The 19,605-nt window shown below is 40.7% G+C and overlaps 1 protein-coding gene across 5 annotated transcripts in view; it reads left to right on the forward strand.

Moving 5' to 3' along the window:
- The first annotated feature begins 15,655 nt into the window (after window positions 1-15,655).
- RAPH1 (Ras association (RalGDS/AF-6) and pleckstrin homology domains 1) overlaps window positions 15,656-19,605 on the forward strand; it is a 106,710-nt gene continuing 102,760 nt past the window's right edge. For 2 of the 5 annotated variants that reach the window (XM_058300309.1, XM_058300313.1), the window contains exon 1: window positions 15,656-15,986. The gene's annotated coding sequence lies outside the window, so the exon portion shown is untranslated. Of the gene's footprint in view, window positions 15,987-17,606; window positions 17,720-19,605 lie in introns of those variants that run through there. The other 3 variants (XM_058300314.1, XM_058300312.2, XM_058300311.2) reach the window with 3 other exon arrangements.

The following is a 19,605-nucleotide window of genomic DNA, read 5'->3' on the forward strand; positions in this document are numbered from 1 at the left end:
CAGAAGGTCCCAGAATCGGTTCCTGGAGCTACCTAATGAGAATACAAGCAGACACAGAAGAACATACAGCAAATGGACACAGAAAGCAGCCAATGGGGGGGGGGTGGAATAAATAAAAATAAGTCTTAAAAAAAAGAGAAATACTGTGCAAGTGAAACATTCTGCATCCCAGTGTACATTTAAATATGCAGTCCTTTATCATTCCTCAAACCTCCCAGTTCATTCAAGCAATTTCATTCCTCCCATTCATTGTTCCCTGAGCTCTCAGATGACATTCATTCCCAGCATATTCCCTTTTATGTACTCCCATAATAATATTTTACTTCCCTTTAATAACAGTCAATGTCCAGCTACTCCACTAAGTTGTAAGGTCCATAAAAAAAGGGGCTTTGAAAGGAATCATTCTTTTTGGAGAGCTGGTACCCCTATTATTCATTCAAGTTCTAAAATACAGTGTAATGAGAGGAACAGTGAATGAAAATATTAACTACAATCTATACATGACATGACAGCATTTGTGCCAATATGGCTTCCCACCTTCCCCAAATTAAAACCAAAATGGATACTGAGTTATTCCTCAGAGGTAGAAAAGAGAGGAGGAAAGTTTACTACAAGAACTTTGTTACTTATGGAAGACAATTTGGTATTCCAGTATTGGTTCACAGTGAATCAGCAAAACTGTTAAAAAATTTCACAGTTTCAAGTTTAATTTCTTTTCAATGAGACTCTGACCATTGAAGCAACAAGATTTTCCTGGGTGTTTAAAAATTGGAGAGACATTTTAATAACCAATTAGTTATACACAATAGTCTTAACAAAATATAGCTTTATAATTCTTATTTCCTTTTTCCTAATTAAGAACAAATTCATGGGAAGTGGACTTGGCCCAGTGGATGGGGCATCCGTCTACCACATGGGCGGTCCACAGTTCAAACCCCGGGCCTCCTTGACCGTGTGGAGCTGGCCCATGCGCAGTGCTGAAGCACGTAGGGCGTGTGGTGCCACACAGGGGTGTCCCCCGCGTGCGGGAGCCCCACGCATAGGGAGTGTGCCCCGTAAGGAGAGCCGCCCAGCTGAAACAAAGTACAGCCTGCCCAGGAGAGCTGACGCGCAAGATGACGCAGCAGAGGGAGACACAGATTCCCGTGCCGCTGACAACAGACACGGACGAAAGAAGAACACTCAGCAAATGGACACAGAGAACAGACAAGGGGGCGGGGGAGGGAAATAAATAAATCTTAAAAAAAAAAAAAAAAGAAGAACAAATTCAGGTATTTGGAATCACTTTTTAGCCTGGCAATGGGCATATTTTTGGTGATTTACTGATCCTGATGGGAAGTACTGTATAGAATTGGGCTCTGTTTTACACTCACTTTCGAATTACTGGGAGAAGAGTTTCATTGTCTAGGCAGGGAATATTGCTGAGTGCTTTTTAATACTGGTTTGGACTTAAAATTTATACTTCCACGTGATGTAAAAAAGGCAGGTATAATTTTAAAGGCAAAAAGAGGGCTATATCTGAGCAAAGTTAAATTTTCCTTTGAAAGAAAGCAGATGAACAGATCAGGGAAAGGTTTTTAACTTATGTCCATGTGCAATTGAAATAAGTGAGCCTCCTTTCATGGAGGAAACAATAAAAGCTCCTGCATACATAGTTATAAAATTTAAATGCCATTATAAAGATTTCTCCCCTCTCTATAAGACTGAAGTTTTATTAAATAGACCCTTAGTAAGATACCAAGATTTTTTGTGTGTGCTCATCTTATTTAACTCCTTGTTTTTAGGCAAAATCACCCTTAAAACACTTCAAAAGTTTTTAATTTTTTTCTTTTATTTCTTAGGAGGTACCAGGGATTGATCTTTGGACTTCAAACATGGCAAGCAGGCACTCAACCACTGAGCTATATCCATTCCCCAGTGAGACTGTTGTTTTCGTTTCTTTATTTATTTTTGCTTTTAAGCAGGTGCTCAACTACAAAAGTTTTTAAGTTTTATTTTTGAGAGCTACCATAGAAATACACTTGACAAAGTTCAGAACTCATTCTATTATCTAACAACCCTTATGGTGAGAGAGCTAACTAGAGTCTAAATACAGCTAAATTTCATTATGTGATTAGTCACTTATTCCACAACACAATCTTGATTCCAATTGAAGAATCCTACTCTGTACAGCAAATTTTCATAAATGTTAAGATTGTTAGATTTCCTTTTGTTTTTTTCCTTCTCATATCACAGCTGAGTAATTTGGGTTGCTGCTTCTTTTCCAGTCCGGTTTTACTTCCCATTCTTAAATTATCTTTGTGGAAGTGATTGGTGAACATGCAGCATAAAGATGACAACTTTGTATCATGAAATCATCCTCCAATGTACCAGGCCATTTCTCACATAAATATTTACACTGGACACTGTGTTTTTTCCCATGGAAGATTCACAATAATGTTTCTGAGCTTTTGCTAACATGCAATATAGTTAATCAACAAAAACAGCTAGCTCGATGAGTGCTGTAAAACATGATATGATTCTTTCCCTCATAGGGTTTATCATTTATTTGGAGTAACCCCTAAACCATAAAAAGTGGACATAGGTATTCAGCGCATGATATAGACCTTGCGTGCTATAAACGTTCAGAGAAGGGAGCCTTCCTTGACTGATTTGGGAATGTTCCACAGGGGTATACTGGATATGGCTGGAAAGATTGGACAGGATTCGGGTTGGCAGGGAGAGGAAGTAAAGATAGCCCAGACAAGGAGAACAACAAGAACAAAGCAACAAAAGCAAATGCTATAAAGTAAGTAAAGTTAAGAAGGCTAGCCAGAGAAAAGCAATGCAAAGCAACTGAAGTTGCGAAGTGGAGGCAGAGAGGAGGGGGTTGTGAACAGCTTTGAAGCCAGTCAGCGGAGCTAATTTTAGACAGAGTTATAGGCAAATGGGAATCATTGTAGGTTTAAAAACATTTCTAACTATTTTAATCCTCTTCTGTTGCAAGTGATAGAAACAGCCAGTTTTGGCAGAAAAGGGAATCTCTTGACTTATATACCCAAACCTAGGGAAGGAGAGGAATATGACTTGGCCTCAGACAACCTGGACCAAGGAAGCAAATACCACTAGGATTTTTCCCTCTCTGTTTTCATCACCTCTGCTTTGTGCTCATATTTTCAATATCAGAAATCAGGAGCAGCAGCAGCATTTTCTGGCACACTTTTTTCTAGGCTCCCCATCAGGGAAGAAATGAGTTTTTCTTTTAATTCCTGTTAAAAGGGAAAATAAATAAATAACACTGGGAATGACTCTGGTTATCCCAGTCTGGATCTCATGCTCTCACCTGGGATCAGGGGCAAGGAGCTACCATAATTGGAAGCAGCCTTGGACCCATGTGGTTGAGGTTGGGGGCTGAGTGGGGAAGAACAGTTCCAGAAGAAACATGCTCTCTCCAGAAGAAAGGAAATGGGCAAGACAGAGGAAACAGCAGATGTCCCCTATGGTAACATTTACTGAACCATTTTCGTTGTTCTCATTCTCTATGAAAACAAAAGTAATGCAAGATGGAAATGTAAAATGATGCGGCTGCAGTGGAAAACAGTTCAAAGGTTCCTCAATAAATTAAACATAGAATGACCATATGACCCAGCAATTCCACACCTAAATATATACCCTAAAGAACTGAAAGCAGATACTCAAACAAAAACTTGTACATGAATGTTCATAGCAGTATTATGCACAATAGCCAAAAGGTGGAAACAACCAAATATCCATTGATGGATAAACAACATGTGGTATATCTATACAATGGAGTATTACTTGACCATAAAAAGAAATAAAGTACTGATACATGCCACAGTGTGGATGAACCTTGAAAACATTATGCTAAGTGAAAGAAACAGCCACAAAAGACCACATATTGTTTGACTTCATTTAAATGAAATGTCCAGAAAAGGAAAACCCATAGAAAGAGAAAGTAGATTAGTAGTTGCCAGGAGCTAGGTGAAGGGGGAGAATGGGTGATTACTAGTGAGTAAGCGTTTCTTTTGGTCTTTACTTATTTACAGAATAAGTAAATATATAAGAGACAGTAGATTAAATAGCTGCTTAGGGCTTGGGGAAAAGACATGATAACTAAAGGATATTGGGTTTCTTTTTGAGGTAATGAAATTACCAAAAGCTGACTGTGCAGTAGGTTGCTCATTCTTGTGAATAGTAGTTGTGAATGAACCTAAATTCACTGAAAATATGTACTTGAAATAGGTGAATTGTATATGTGAAAAATATGTCAATAAAAAAGGTTTTTTAAAAATAATGCAAGATTATTTTGAAATTTTTGATCAAACACAAAGAAGTAAAGAAAAAAAAAATCACCTGAAGTTCTTAATCTCAAGTTAAAGCAACCCCTTAATATGTTGGTGTATTTCCTTTTAGTTTTTGGTATGTATTGGGTGTATTTATATGTAAGTGTGATGGACAAAATACTGGCCCCCCCAAAGAGGTCCCTTTCCCAGTCCCTGGAACCTGTGAATATGTTACTTTATGTGGCAAAATGGACTTTACAGATGGGACTAGGTTAAGGATCTTGAGATGGGAGGCTTACTCTGGTTTATCTTGATGAGCCCAATGTAATCACAAAGATCCTGGTAAGAGGGTCAGCCAGAGAGATTGGAAGATGCTAAACTGCTGGCTTTGAATATAGAGGATGGGGCCATGAGCCAAGGAATGCTGGTTGTCTCCAGAAAATAGAAAAGGCTAAGAAACAGATTCTCTTCTTGAGACTTGGAAGAAATGTAGCCTGGCCAACATCTTGATTTTAGCCCACAGAAACTGATTTTGAATTTCTGAGTCCCAGAACTTGTATATAATAAATTTGTGTTGTTTTATGCCACTATATTTGTGGTAATTTCTTATAGCAATGATAAGAAATCAAATGCAATGGGTATATATGTGTGTTTGTAGGTTTGGGTTTTCTATTTTCAACAATATGAGGGTCATACTGTATGAGATGTTTTGTGACATGCTTCTTTTTTTAATGGAACATTGTGGGGGGTTAGTTTTTAAAAGAAAAATGATACAGTAAAAATAGTGCTACTGGTATCAGAGATTAGTCTGGTCAGGAGTATTATATAGAATGTTTCAAAGGGATAAAAGAAAGACTTGTAGAGGCAAGCCTGCATGCTTTTGCAAAACTCTGGTTTTGAAATGATGAAGACCCTAAAAGGCCTGGTAGCAGACAGAATAGTGAAGAAGGAGCATCTGAAAGGCACAACTGATAGGATTCAGGGACAACACTTAGGTAATGTCACATTCTTTCCTATAGACCTGTATCAAAGCACAAAACTAAAGAAAAGTGCTAGTGATCAGCTATTTATCTGTTTGTTTTTCCATGACATAATTTTCAAATGACTTTTCCCAAGTCATTCAAAGAATCATATAAATGTGGTCATGAGGCAGCATGAGAAGGGAGTCTTAACTCATTCATCAATCCCCTAGATCAGGGATTCTGAACTTTTTTTTCCTATGGACCCCTTTGCCAGTCAGGTGAAAACCATGGGCCCCTTTCTAAGTCCACACTATACTGTGTATTATTTAATAAATATATCACATCCCCACCAACGCATCCCCACATTCAAGTTCATGGACCACAGATCCCTTAGGGTCCATGGATCCCTGGTTATGATCCTCTGCCCTAGATGAATTATAAAGTAAAAATATGTTAAATGATAGGTACATAGCAGGAGAATCTAAAACTGTTTTTTAGTAAAAGAAAAAGTCTTTGAAAGTTCTAATTGATCCAAAGAAGCACATTTTGCCTCCCTATATATTACATAGAGACATGTTGGCCATAAAGTCTGGAAACAAATTATATATATTTACAGATCAAATTCCTTTCTTTTAGGGAATGCTATAGATGCATGTTTATTCAGTGAAAATCTGAGACACAAATAATCTGAAGTAATGAATCACAGATGCTTATGTGGGGGTTGATGGACGGACCACATTAATGCACATCATTCACTGCAATTTTATACAGGGCATTGAACTATATAGTACTTATGAGGAAAACCCATTAAACAAGCATGTAATGTCATTGAACACATCATGCATTGTAATATCAGTAAATGAGTCATTATATATAGAATATATATGTATTATGTGTCTCTGTGTGTATTTGCCTATGTTTCTAGTCTTTATAGCCACCAGTGTGTGTGTCTTTGATTTCTGTCTTTGGATGCAGTCCTTTCAGCTCAACAAATATTTATTAGGCAACCTACTGTGTCTTAAACACTATGATAGAGCCTAGATATTTAACAATTGCAACAATTGAAAAGGAATAGTTCCCAACCTCAAGGAAAGTACATACCTTTATTTCCAGGAACCTCAGGAACAGCTCACTTAATGTCCCACACTTACTTCAAATGCCACTGTCCAAGACTGAGCTAATGCCCCTCAGCTTCTCTTGCAGAGAATAGGCTCTGCTTTCTAGGCTACAGAAGGACTGTAACTTTTCCTTGTAGCCCTCCTGTCACTCAGCACAGTGCCATGAACTTGACAGGCACTCAGCATCTCTCTGTTTATTTAGCAATGACGTCAGTGCTCCTCTTTCAGCATTCTTCCATCCCGGAAACCCAAGAGTCATCTGGGATTTGTCCTCTCCTTCATAGCCTTGTCCAATTTGTCATCTGTTTCTGTCGATTTTTCCAAATATATTTTTGTTTCCGTCCTTTTTCTTTCCTCATCACTTTGTACCTGGATTAATCTGCATTCCAATTGTTTCCCTTATGCTTACATAGTCTTCAAAATTTTGCTGGACTTTCTTTAATGATGCCTTTCATCATTTTTTTATTTGACAAATATTGCTGAACTTTTCTACATACAAGATGCCCTGCAACTTGGGAATTGTCCTGAATGACATTGCAACGACAGATACAGACCATTATAAATCTGGCCATAACCTAAGGAATTGGGTGAGAGAGAGTATAAACTATAATGTAAACTTTAATACCCATTTAGTGGTAATGCTCCAAAATGTGTTCATCAGTTGCAATGAAAGTATACCTCACTAATGAAGGACATTGTTAATGTGGGAAAATGTGGGAGGTGTGGGGAGCAGGGCATATGGGAATCCCCTATATTTTTTATGTGACATTTGTATAATCTACCTTTAAAAAAAGAAAAGAAAAGAAAAAGAAGAAAAAAGATGTCCTGCAAAGTGCTGGAAAAAATACACATATGAATAAGGATGTAGTGTCTGGCCTTTGAGGAACTCATGGTGTTTTGGAGGAGTCAAAAAATGCACAAAAGTTTCCAAAGCCAATGTGCACAGTTTTTTGGGGGAGCAGAGAAGATGCAACAAATAACTTTAGAGGAATTGAGGATCAATGAGGAGACAGTTGAACTGTAAATAAGTAGGGACAAGCCAGACAGAGAAGGTAAAAGGACATTCCAGGCAGAGAAAATGGCAATTTCAAAGGCTTAGAGTTGAGCAAATGGCTGGCATATTCAAGAAAGGAGTAGATCATTTACTCTATTGCATTGCTTCCTAAGCTTTCCTCTTGGTCTCCAAGGGCCATCATAACCTATCATTTTTATTTTATTTTATTTTATTTTTTAAGATTTTTTATTATTTTTTAAAAATTTATTTCTCTCCCCTTCCCCGCTAGCTGCCCCCCCCCCCCGAGTTGTCTGCTCTTTCTGTCCATTCACTGTGTGTTCTTCTGTGTCAGAGGCACCAGAAATCTGTGTCTCTTTTTGTTGCGTCATCTTGCTGCATCAGCTCTCCACGTGTGTGGCACCACTTCTGGGCAGGCTGCACTTTTTTCGCACTGGGTGGCTCTCCCTGCAGGGCACACTCTTTGCACGTGGGGCTCCCCTATGAAGGGGACACCCCTGCGTGGCACAGCACTCCTTGAGCGCATCAGCACTGCTTGTGGGCCAGCTCATCACACTGGTCAGGAGGCGCTGGGTTGAAACCCTGGACTTCCCATGTTTTAGGCAGACACTCTGTTGAGCCAAATCTGCTTCCCTCATTTTCATATCTAACTATTCTTCAACAGACTTTTTCAGCTCTAGTAAAACCCATTTTCCTCATTGTTTATGCTACTTTACACTTGATACATTTGTGACACATTCCCCTATCTAGAATGTTTTTCCCTCTTTAGAGTGGCAACTCCAGACCTAGAAATATCGAACTCTTGATGGAAATCCATCTTCCATCCTGCTCTTTCCCATTGCAGACTTTTGGAGACGGGCATAACCCTGTTAGTTTATTATTAAGTTCTAAACATAACTAATTCACTCTTTCAATCCATCTATTTAGCTCATTCTACTCCTAACTATTTAGATGTCAAGTTGGAGAGCTAGTTTAAAAATAACACTCTAGAATGTGCATAATCAGAGAATTGCTGAGTTCCAATAGGTTGAATTCATTTGTGGGCTGATTGTTGCAGATGTCAGAACATTCACAAAGGTGTAGGTTGTAATAACTGTTCTTGCATAATAGTTTGTATTTGCTCTAAGTAAGCAACTAGAAATTTCCAGTTCTACGGATTTTGCAGACATAAGTGCCTCCAAAATGGGCCTACTCCTAAAAACAGCTAATGTTTTTAAAATAATACAAAGGATATTGTATATTTCATATTTATATTACATAAGGTATGTAAATTTCACTTGTGTGAAAGAAGCAAAAACATATTTACAGGCAAAGATTACATGTGCTGCAATTGTTAATGATGGACTGGGAGGGATAGGACAGGTCTCGCATTACCTAGCAAGGTCTTTGCCTTGCCTTCTATTACTGCCCATAACTCTGCTTCTCTCTTTGGCATTCAGACTCCCAAGTTTCAGCTAAGTCTTACTTATTCCATGGAGTCGTCTTAACCTGCTACACCACAGCCAATCTCTCCCCTCTTTTAACTCCTCTTGTACTTACAGTCTGTATCAGAGCTTAAAATTTGTTCTCCAGTTATTTAATATGTTCTTATCTTGTCTCATCAATGAAATGTCTTGAATGCCTAGATCTCTTTTTAAATTAAAATTAACTTTATTTCCTATTAAGTAGTATATGCTTTGTGTGTGTTTTTCTCAACATTTTGTTTTAGAGATTTATTTATCTTGATAAATTTTTATTTAGTTCATCATTACACATGCAGGTAAGAATACAAATTCAGCATTAAAAGAAAAAGAAACAAAAGAAAGAACCATAATTATACCACTCTACTTTTTTCTCCATGTTGTATTTCCTTCTAGATCTTTTCTGTATGTTTTTCTGTGGGTTCATATTGTACATAATGTTTTGTAACTTTTAAAATATTGATCAACATACTGTGTATGTCTTTTCATATCAGTAAATATCTTCTACAAATCATAATTTTCTTAACCTAGCCCTTATTGCTGAGCATTTAGGTGATTTCCAATTATTTGTCATCAACCCACAATATCCCAACTAATGCTTTACTCTTGCTTTTTGGAATAAATTCATAGAAGAGAAATTGCTTGATCAAAGAGATCCACATTTTATGGTGTTTTAATATCTATTGCCAAACTGCCCTCCAGGAAAAGACTGTAACAATTCACAGTCTCACCTGCAAAGTATGAGAGAGCCTGTTTCTTTCTATCCTTGCCAACAATGGGAGGTATTTTTTAAAATAAAATTTTACTGAATTATATCATTCATACATGAACATACAACAAACAATAAGTTTATAGTAAAATATGTGCATTTACAAAACAAACATGCATATCATCATACAAGGCTCCCAAACATCTCCCCACCACCAGCACCTTGCATGTTTTGAAACATTTGTTACAAACTATGAAAGAGCATCTGTCAAAATATTACTACTGGGCAGCAGACTTGGCCCAGTGGTTAGGGCATCTGTCTACCACATGGGAGGTCCACAGTTCAAATCCTGGGCCTCCTTGACCCGTGTAGAGCTGGACCATGCACAGCGCTGATGTGTGCAAGGAGTGCTGTGCCACTCAGGGGTGTCCCCCGCATAGGGGAGCCCCACGCGCAAGAAGTGCGCCCCATAAGGAGAGTCGCCCAGCGCGAAAGAAAGTGCAGCCTGCCCAGGAATGGCGCCGCACACACAGAGAGCTGACTCAACAAGATGATGCAACAAAAAGAAACACAGATTCCCGTGCCGCTGACAACAGAAGCGGACAAAGACGACGCAGCAAATAGACACACACAGAACAGACAAGCAGGGTGGGAGGGGGGAAGGGGAGAGAAATAAACAAATAAATCTTATATTACTACTAACTATAGCTCACATCTTACATTTGGTATATTTCCCCCCAATCCACCCAATTATTAACACCCTATATTAGTATTATATATTCGTTACCTTCAGGAGAAGGTATTTTCATATTTATCATTCACCACTGGATTCCCTGTGCTATAAAGTACCATGCTTTGTACAATCCATTCAAAGTGTACACTCAGTGGCTCTCATTTTCATCACAGAGTTGTACTGTCACCACCTCAGTCAATTTTAGAACATTTTCATTACTCCAAAAGAAAAATTCCATACCCTGATATACTCCCCTATTGTTGACCCTTACTATTGCCATTGCTACAAAATATTATAATATTATTGTTAACTATTGTCTATAAGTTACATTAGTTGTACTTTTCAATGGGAAGTACTTTTAAAAATCAGGGAGTACATCTTATATTTCTCTAGTCCTCCTCAAAGTGATTAGACAGAGCTGGGGACACAGTGCACACAAAAGCAATAGTTTTGATAAGTTGATTAATGTAGTGTTTACTACTATGACTACTGAATTTTTAAAGTAATTAATTATTCATTCACTGAACACATGTATACTACATGTGATGGTCTTTGGTTTACTAACTAAAAAGGAATACAGCATTTAGAAATGAAACGAATACTTCATGAATTACTGAAACATATATTAATAACAGTGATAATTAGTTTCAAAGGAAATGTGCATAGAAACTACTCATAAAATGAAAGTTGTCCTGTGGTCCTAAGAACTCTTTTGGGAACAAACAATTTGTCTCATTTTTCTAAGAATAGGAAATACTGAAAAGTCTCCTCTGGGATTTAGAACTATGAATTTAGGATATGAAAATCCTCCATCCATTAGAATCTTCAGAATCGGGGGAATTATGCTAGAGAGGAAGCCAAAGCCTGGTTTGGATTTTCACAGTTCTTATACATTTTGGAATTTGTGTTTTCGTTCAAAATGAAGAGAGGGGGAAAAATCAACTTTCAACAGAAGTTGTAGTGTTTCTATCCATTCTTGAAGGCTTATTTTATTTAAAGCTACTTTGGGCCTAGGGTGACTAGATGAATGTCCTATTTAGTTAGGTGATTTAATTTTATAAGGCTCTTGCTCAAGTATCAGAAAGATCATACTGAGGTAAAATTGGACCTACTTCTTCGAGTGTCTAAATCTTTTCATCCTATGTAAAGTAGCAATCATTAAATATTAGCATAGCTTTTAAAATAATTGATTTGAAACCTCATTTAAAAGAATATATCCCAGGAAGCGGATGTGGCTCAAGCAACTGGGCTCCTGCCTACCACATGGGAGGTCCATGGTTTGGTTCCCGGTGCCTCCTAAAGAAAAAAAGAAGACGAACAGACACAGCAAGTGCAAGCAATGAGGGAGTGGGGAGAGATAAATAAATCTTTTTAAAAAAGGATTTATCCCATAATTGTTTTACAATTTTTTCTTCCCATGATCCTAAAAATATTGGAATGATTTAATAGCTCATAAAGCAGTATATAGTGGAAAGATCATGAAAATGGGGTCAGAAGATATGGATTCTGCCAGGAATAACTATTTGACAAGAGCCAAATCGATTGATTTCTTGGGGCTACAGTCTTTTCTACTACAAACTGAAAATCTGGCTTAGACCAGCATTTCTTAAAGTGTGTTTGGTGGAACACATGTCTTATAAGATGTTCCACTGGAAAAAGGGTTTCATGGTCTGATATATTTGGGAAATTATGTGATATCTATCTCTTAGCAATTCACAGTTTACACTAACATATTAAAACCACGGAAAACTCCTTTAATTTAGAAACCCATTGAACTTTGTTTAGGAAAGCAATTCTTACTTATTTGATTAAAGGAATTTTTTCTTTGACTCAATAAAATCTTATGAAAAAGGGTTTGTTCGAGGAAGCACACTTTGGGAAATGATGGACTAAGACCCTTTGAGGGAAGCGGACTTGGCCCAACAGATAGGGCATCCGCTTACCACATGGGAGGTCCGCGGTTCAAAACCCGGGCCTCCTTGACCCATGTGGAGCTGGCCCATATGCGGTGCTGATGCACACAAGGAGTGCCCTGCCACGCAGGGATGTCCCCCGTGTATGGGAGCCCCACACGCAAGGAGTGCACCCTGTAAGGAGAGCCGCCCAGCGCGAAAGAAAGTTCAGCCTGCCCAGGAATGGCGCTGCACACACAGAGAACTAATGCAGCAAGATGATGCAACAAAAAGAGACATAGATTCCTGTGCTGCTGACAACAGAAGCGGGTGCTGCTGACAACAACAGAAGTGGACAAAGAAGAACATGCAGCAAAATGAACACAGAGAACAGACAAGTGGGGGGAGGGGCGAAAGGGGAGAGAAATAAATAAAAATAAAAATAAAAAAGATCCTTTGGGATATCTGGGTTTATGTTACTATGCATATTACTACTGTTGTACAGGCATTTAGACAGGCCCCTGATACCTCCTCCTCCTTCTGGGGTCTCTACTTCTAGAGGACCACCACCATCCAGTCAGAACCAGAATCCTGAGTGCCGTCCTAGACATCTCCCTCGTATCTAGTTATTCATCAAATCCTGCAGAGTCCTCTCTGTAATATTCCTCCCATCCATTCCCTCTTTCCCATTTCACTGCCTCTGCTTCATTGAGACCTGCATCACATCTCATCTGTGTTCCTGCGCCAGTCTGGTCTCCCTAATGCCAAAGAGATCTTTCTAGAATATAAACTCTATTGTTCTATGGTTTAAAATACTTCAAAGACTTTTTAATTTATTATATGTCCTAGGGTATCAAGTTCAAACTCCCTAGTTTAGTACATGAACCCCTTCATTAATGAGGCTGTTCCTATCTTCCTCCCAGCTCTTGACCAGTCTGTTTCTCTCCTGACAAAATTCAACTAGCAGAGCCTCTAAAGCAGGGGTTCTTAACTTTTGTTGTTCCACAGATCCCTTCACCAGTCAGCTGAAAACCACGGACTACAACTGTAATTTATGGCATATATTCATAAGTGAAGAAAATGCTAGATTTCAGTTAGAGGTCAGAGAAAATAAAGATAATAAGTTGATTTTTTTTTCAATTCAAGCTCATGGGTCCCCTGAAATCTTACCACGGACTCCCAAGGTGTCCCCTGGTTAAGAACCCCTGCTCTAAAGCATTGTGCTTTTTGGTGCTTCCATACCTGCACTGGCATACCTATTCCTTGCTCTACAATCATCTGAACTCCCTCTGCCAGTAACACTTGCTCAACTCCAGAATCTCCTCCACTGAGAAGTCTACCTTCTAAGAGTGGACCCTGAACTCTAATAAGGACATCCTTATCTCCTTTCCCACTAATCCTCTTTGAGTGCATTAGCCACCATCCATTTCTTATCTTTGTCTTCCTAGGCTTTAGCTGTAGCTCAATAAATCTTGCTGAATGAATACATTATTTAATGGTTTATAGGAACTGATGAGAACCTGCTTATTTTTCTCAGTGGCTGAAAGTGACTTTGTTTTCTTTTTAAATTAGCCTTGACCAACCGAAGCATCTGGAGGAGAGAGAGTTGGCCAAGAGCTATCTAAAAAGGACTGCAATGTTCTCTTTTCTTAAAAGAGGCTTTGATGAAGTCAATATCTTCCTTGTATGGTGTCATGTAACCTGATAATAGCCTTTGATGACAATAAGGATTTATTAGGCTTGGCACCCAGATATGTATATTCCACAAGAAAGCTACAGAAGGCTATAGGAATTGGTCAGCAGCACCATCTTTGTTTCTAAGAGATAACATTTTATACAGAAATATTAAAGCATCTATTACACTTAAAATACAAAAGTGCAGGGAGGGGGCTGCGGCTCAATCAGTTGGGCTCCTGTCTATCATATGGGAGGCCCTGGGTTTACGTCCTGGGGCCTCTTTGTGAAGAAGGCAGGCTTGCCTGTGTGCTGTGTGCTACAGAGAGGTGCCAGCCTGCAATCGCCACGGATGCTGCCTGGCCCACAAGCGCAACGGAGAACTGACTCAGAAAGGTGAGGCAACAAAAAAGGGAGACAAGTAAAACAACACAGAAGAACGCGCAGCAAATGAACACAGAGCAGACGACAAGCAAGCTGCAAGGGGGAGGAGGGAATAAATAAAAATAAATACAGACACAGAAGAACGCACAGTGAATGGACACAGAGAGCAGACATCAAGCAAGCGGGGAGGGGGAAGGATTTTAAAAAAATACAAAAGTGCAGTTAGGTTTCTAATGCACAGCTATTGCAAATGTGAAATGCAGCCCAAACTGTGTTGTATGGTTGTAAATACCACTTGAACCAGATTGTGTACCAGTTTGGAACAGATTGTGCAAAAAAAGACCGAAACCACTTGAAAGTCTTCAAGAATATCAGAAAGAAGGAGTGTAATTAACCAAGCCAGGATTTGGCCCCAGGACAGAGAAATGAACGCTCTCGTTCTTAGAAAGGGAGCCAGGATCTCAAAAATGTACAGTCACTTTTCTTAACTGTGAAAAGTCAAGATACAGAAACTCTTAGCAAACAGATGGGAACACATGAGAAAGGATGTTCACTGCAACCAACTCCAGGTCACACTCTTGTTTTGTCAATTGTTACAATACTGTCAACAAACTTGCTTTGCACGTAGCAAAAGTGGTCTAATTCCATCCCCTTCTTTCTTTGATAAATTATAGGTGAAGGTAAAAATAAAGATATAAATTAAAACCTAAAAGTCTTACTAAGTCAAGCCTGCATCAGAGTAATCAGTGTCTGAGTAACTGAGAGCTTGATCATAAAGAAAAATGGAGAGACAATATTAAATAACTATTGTCAACATCTTTCTCCTAAACAATTTCAGTAATGGGGGTTGGAGTTATTTAAGAACGCATGATAAGCAGATTTCAAAGTTAAAAAGTAATTTAAAATAATTGAACTGTCCAGTTTTTAAAAGCTTCACAATACAGTGCATAAAACTGCAGAGTTATTGGCCAAAATGGGATTTCCTATTAAAAAAAAAAAGGTTTCCCAGACATCAACGACAATAGTCCTGTGAGTGTCAAAGACAGCATCCGATGTGTTTCTGGAGTCCCTGAACAAATGGATGGCATGAAGGTACATGCCTACAGCTCCTTGACAGATCTGCTCAAGCCTCCAATGTCTCCCAGGGCCCTCTGATGGACGAGGCCGCTGAGCCCGCTTCCGAGGAAAGGCGAGCAGGGCTGGGTCAGCACCGGGATTTTCCTTCCTCATTCATTCATTCTGATTCACTCCTTCCTGGAGGTGGTTCACAGGGACGCGCGGAGGAAAGGCGGGGCACGGAGGCCAGCCCGGGCTGGGTGCGGTCCGGCGCCAAGGGGGAGGGCGGGCCTGGCGGACGAGGGGGCGCGGGCGGGGGGCGTGCGGGCGGGGCGGGCCTGCGGCCTGCGCCGGAAGTGAGTGGCGGGCGGCGGGCGGGGGGAGCTAGCGGCCCGGCGGGAGGCGGCCCTCAGTCGGCCGCCGGGCCCTCGGCCCCGCCCTCCGCGCCTCCGCCGGACGCGGCCGCACTCCGGCCCGCGGCTGTGCTCTGAGGTGGTCCGGCCCCGCCTCGCCCGCCGCCGCGGGGTGCGCCAGTCAGTCAGTCAGTCAGTCAGGGAGCGCGCGGCGAGGAGCTGCGGGTGCTCGCGGCGCCTCAGGGGTAGCGCGTCGCGCCTGGGAGAAGGAGGAGGAGCGCGAGCGGCGGCTGCCCAGCCTGGAGCCGCCGCGGTAGCGGGGAGCGCCGGAGGGCTGAGCGGCCGCCGCGGTGAGTGTTCTGCCTCTCCCTCGCGGGCCAGGGAAGAGCCGGCTGGGCGCGGGGCGGTGAGGCGCCGCCGCCGCCGCTCCCGCCTCCATTTTCCCCGCTCCGGCCCCGCCATCCCAGCGCGGTGCGGGCGGCCGCAGCCTGGGGCGGGGTCGCTGCGGAGCTGGGGCCGGGCTCGGGGCTCGCTGGACTGCTCCGGGCGAGGCGGCCGGCCGGCGGGTGGGGGTCTGCGCGGCCTGGGCTGCACCCTGCGCTCCTGGGGGCCGCGACGGAGACAGACAATGAGATGGGGGGCCGCTTGGGGAGGGTGCGGTTGGGCTTCTCGGACCCGGCACCGGGGGCGGGCGCCCCGGACCGTGGGGGGAAGCAGCGCTCCGCCGCCCAGCCCCGGGCACCGGGGATCCACGCCTGGGGTTGCTCGGGTTTCGGTGCTCCCGGTCCGCCCACCCCCTTCGTGGATAATTCAGTGCCGAGATTTAGAAAGGCGGGGCGCCCTCTGTGTCTTCGTTCTAATTAAACAGGCTAAGTAATTGCTCCATTGCTTTTTAGCCCCATCTCATCTTTCTGTGTCTGTGTACATTCCCGCCGGAAATCCAAACTGTAATTCGGTGTTGGGGGTGAGAGACGGGGAGGGGAGGTGTGTAATAGTTAAGATAATCTCTTTTTCAAGACGGTGTAAAGGAAGATGTGGTTTTCTTATTCTGACAGTGTCTTAGAATATCCCTATCGTGTGAGCCTGAAACCGCCTAAGTCTTACTGCTAATAAGGACGAAGACGTGGCTTATAAATAAGAGCTTTTTGGAAGGGTGTGTTACATCACTTGTATCTTGGGTGCATGTGTGCATTTCTTGCATTCTGTGGAAAGAACATTTAGGGAAATTGAGGGTTGGTGTTGTCTGCTGTATTTCTCATGGAGATGTGGAAAGCTGCCAGTGGATGTAAAGTCCGCTGAAAACGGACAAACAAGTAAAGGTAACGGGTTAGGGGTGGGACGTGATCAGTTTATTAAAAGGGTGATACTGAGTCCCTGAAAATACTCAACAAATACCTACTATCTGTTAGACAGGGTGAAGGGCACAAAGTGAACAAGACCTTCAGCTTGGGGTGCTGCAAAGAGCTCTTTGGAGCCAGGGAAACCAGCGTTCTGTAAGCACTGGAATTGATTAGCAGTGTGACGTTGGTTAAGCTGTTGAACTCTCAGGAGTAAGTTTCTTCATTACTAGAATGGGAGGAACCCCACTCATTCACTCCCTAAATGCATGCAAATACCTCTCCCCTTACCTGGCTGGCAGTGTTTAACCAAAGTTAATCCCTTTCCCCCTTTCCCTTGCTCTTTGTGCATTTGAGTGAGGGGAGAGGGATGTGAGGGAAAGTGAACACAGGTAATTGTAATACAATGGATTATAAAACAAATGCTGAAGTAGAGGTGCAGAATAGACAAGCAAAGAGGAGAGATTCTAGATTGTGGGCATTGTGGGAAAATCCAGGGAAGTGGTGACAGTTAAGTGAACCTGTAAGGATGGCTAGGATTTCAGTAGATGTAGATGGAGATGGAGAAGACATTCCAAGCAGAGGTGGTGCTAACCTTTGAGAGCTGAATCTTGGGGGAAGACTGTTGCTGGAAGGGTAAAATAGAGACCCTCAAAAGCTGGTCTTGTAGCTCAACCTTCAAAATTGTTTGTTATTTTGCTTTTAGTTCTGGGAATTGTCCAGAAATCAGAACTAGCCCTGTTCAAGTAAGTACAAAAATGTCTACAAAGCTTAATAACATGATTTTTTAAAAAGATTTATATATTTATTTTCCCCCCCTCCCTCCATTGTCTGTTCTCTGTGTCCATCCACTGTGTGTTCTTCTGTGTCTGCTTATATTCTCATTAGGTGACTCTGGGAACTGATCCTGGGACCTTATCGAGTGGGAAAGAGGCAATCATTCTCTTGCTGCGCTACATCAGCTCCCTGGTCTGCTAAGTCTCTTATTGTCTTTCCTCTGTGTCTCTTTTTATTGCATCATCTTGCTGTGTCAGCTCTCTTTGGCTGGCACTCCACGTGGGGCATCTTGCCTTCACCAAGAGGCCCTGGGTATCGAACCCTGGACCTCCTATATGTTAGACAGGAGTCCAATTGCTTGAGTTACATCCCCTTCCCCCATGATTTTTCGGATAACACATTTTGTGTTACTTGGACTGTTGCTCTCTTGTTTGGATTTAATAAAGAATTATTTGTAGATATTTTCTTTTGATGGATATTATCTCAGTTTGGTAGAGGAGCAGTTGAGTTTTCAGATACAGAGGTCTTACTGAGGTTATATAGTAAGTTAGGAGAAGAGGAATGAGTACCATTGGGTGTGCTCAAACTTTTGATCAAAACTGATTGTTTTTACAAATATTTTAACACTTTCTTTTCTGAAGAGGTGTTTTTAACCATTGCCTTTTTGAGGATAATTATGGTGTCTTTTGGTCTCACTACCATTTTGTTCCCACCCCATTTGTTTTCTGAATGCTGAATTATTTATTTAATAGATTGACATTGTAGATAACCCCCATCACACTGGTAAGAGATTCTTGAACACGTGTGATAGAATCTCATTGCTTTGTCCTGGTTTAGTAGTTGAGTGACAACATTAGAATTATTGACCCCAAACTCTTATTTTAGGAAGATTAATATTAGTGAAATAAGATGTTTGCTCTCAGGCAAGTCACTTACCTGAGTCTATCAGTTTCTTTACCTGTGAAATGAGGGGTTAGGATTAGATCACTGGTTTTCAAACTGTTTTTACTGAACTCTAGAATTTGAGGAAGTGCTTTGGGAATTCTGAAGATGTTTGATTTACATCTCTTTTTTAAAGTATATTTTAAACCAATAGTAAGAGGCTATTATATGACGTGCACTGTTCATATTAACGCATTTATTTTATTCATTTATTTATTTATTTATTTATTTATTTATTTAAATTGGATGCTGAGATGGTCATAAAACTGCAACATCCGTAACTCTTTTTTTCAGTCTCTTCATTTGATTTTTTAATATGTAGTTGAACTTATAAAATATTATTAGCCATGCTTTTTCCAGTTTATATATTGGCAATATTTTGCTGCAAATATTCAAAAACTTCTAGATTATATGACCTCTAAAACTTAATTCCATGCTCTTATTACTGTTATTTTAAGATATGCACTACACTTTGAAGGAGATGTCTTAAAATATATAACTTCATGATATATAAATGACTTTTTTAAAAAGGTATATATTTTTGCTGTTAATAAAATATGTATTATTGTTTTTCTGTAGACAGGGGTAAGTAAAATAGGGAAATCAGAGAATTAAAAAATATAGACCAAAGCCTCATGGAATAGTTTACTGTCTTGTAGAGGGAAGGATTGTTTTGTTCTTCAGAGAAGAAGAGGGATCTGAAAATGGGTAGAAATTTGAAGAAGCGAAAAAGAAGGGGAAGTGAGGACATTCTAAGAGATCTAATGAAGACTAAATGTTTTGGAACATTTAGAAAAGTAGTCCAGTTTGGTGAAACAGGTTTCTTTTTTTTAGAAGATGTATTTATTTATTTTTCTCCCTTCTCCCTCCTCCCACCCTGCTGTTTTTGCTGTTTTGTCTGTGTCGTCTTCTC

Source organism: Dasypus novemcinctus, chromosome 7 (assembly GCF_030445035.2).
Source record: "Dasypus novemcinctus isolate mDasNov1 chromosome 7, mDasNov1.1.hap2, whole genome shotgun sequence".
Lineage (NCBI taxonomy): Eukaryota > Metazoa > Chordata > Mammalia > Cingulata > Dasypodidae > Dasypus > Dasypus novemcinctus.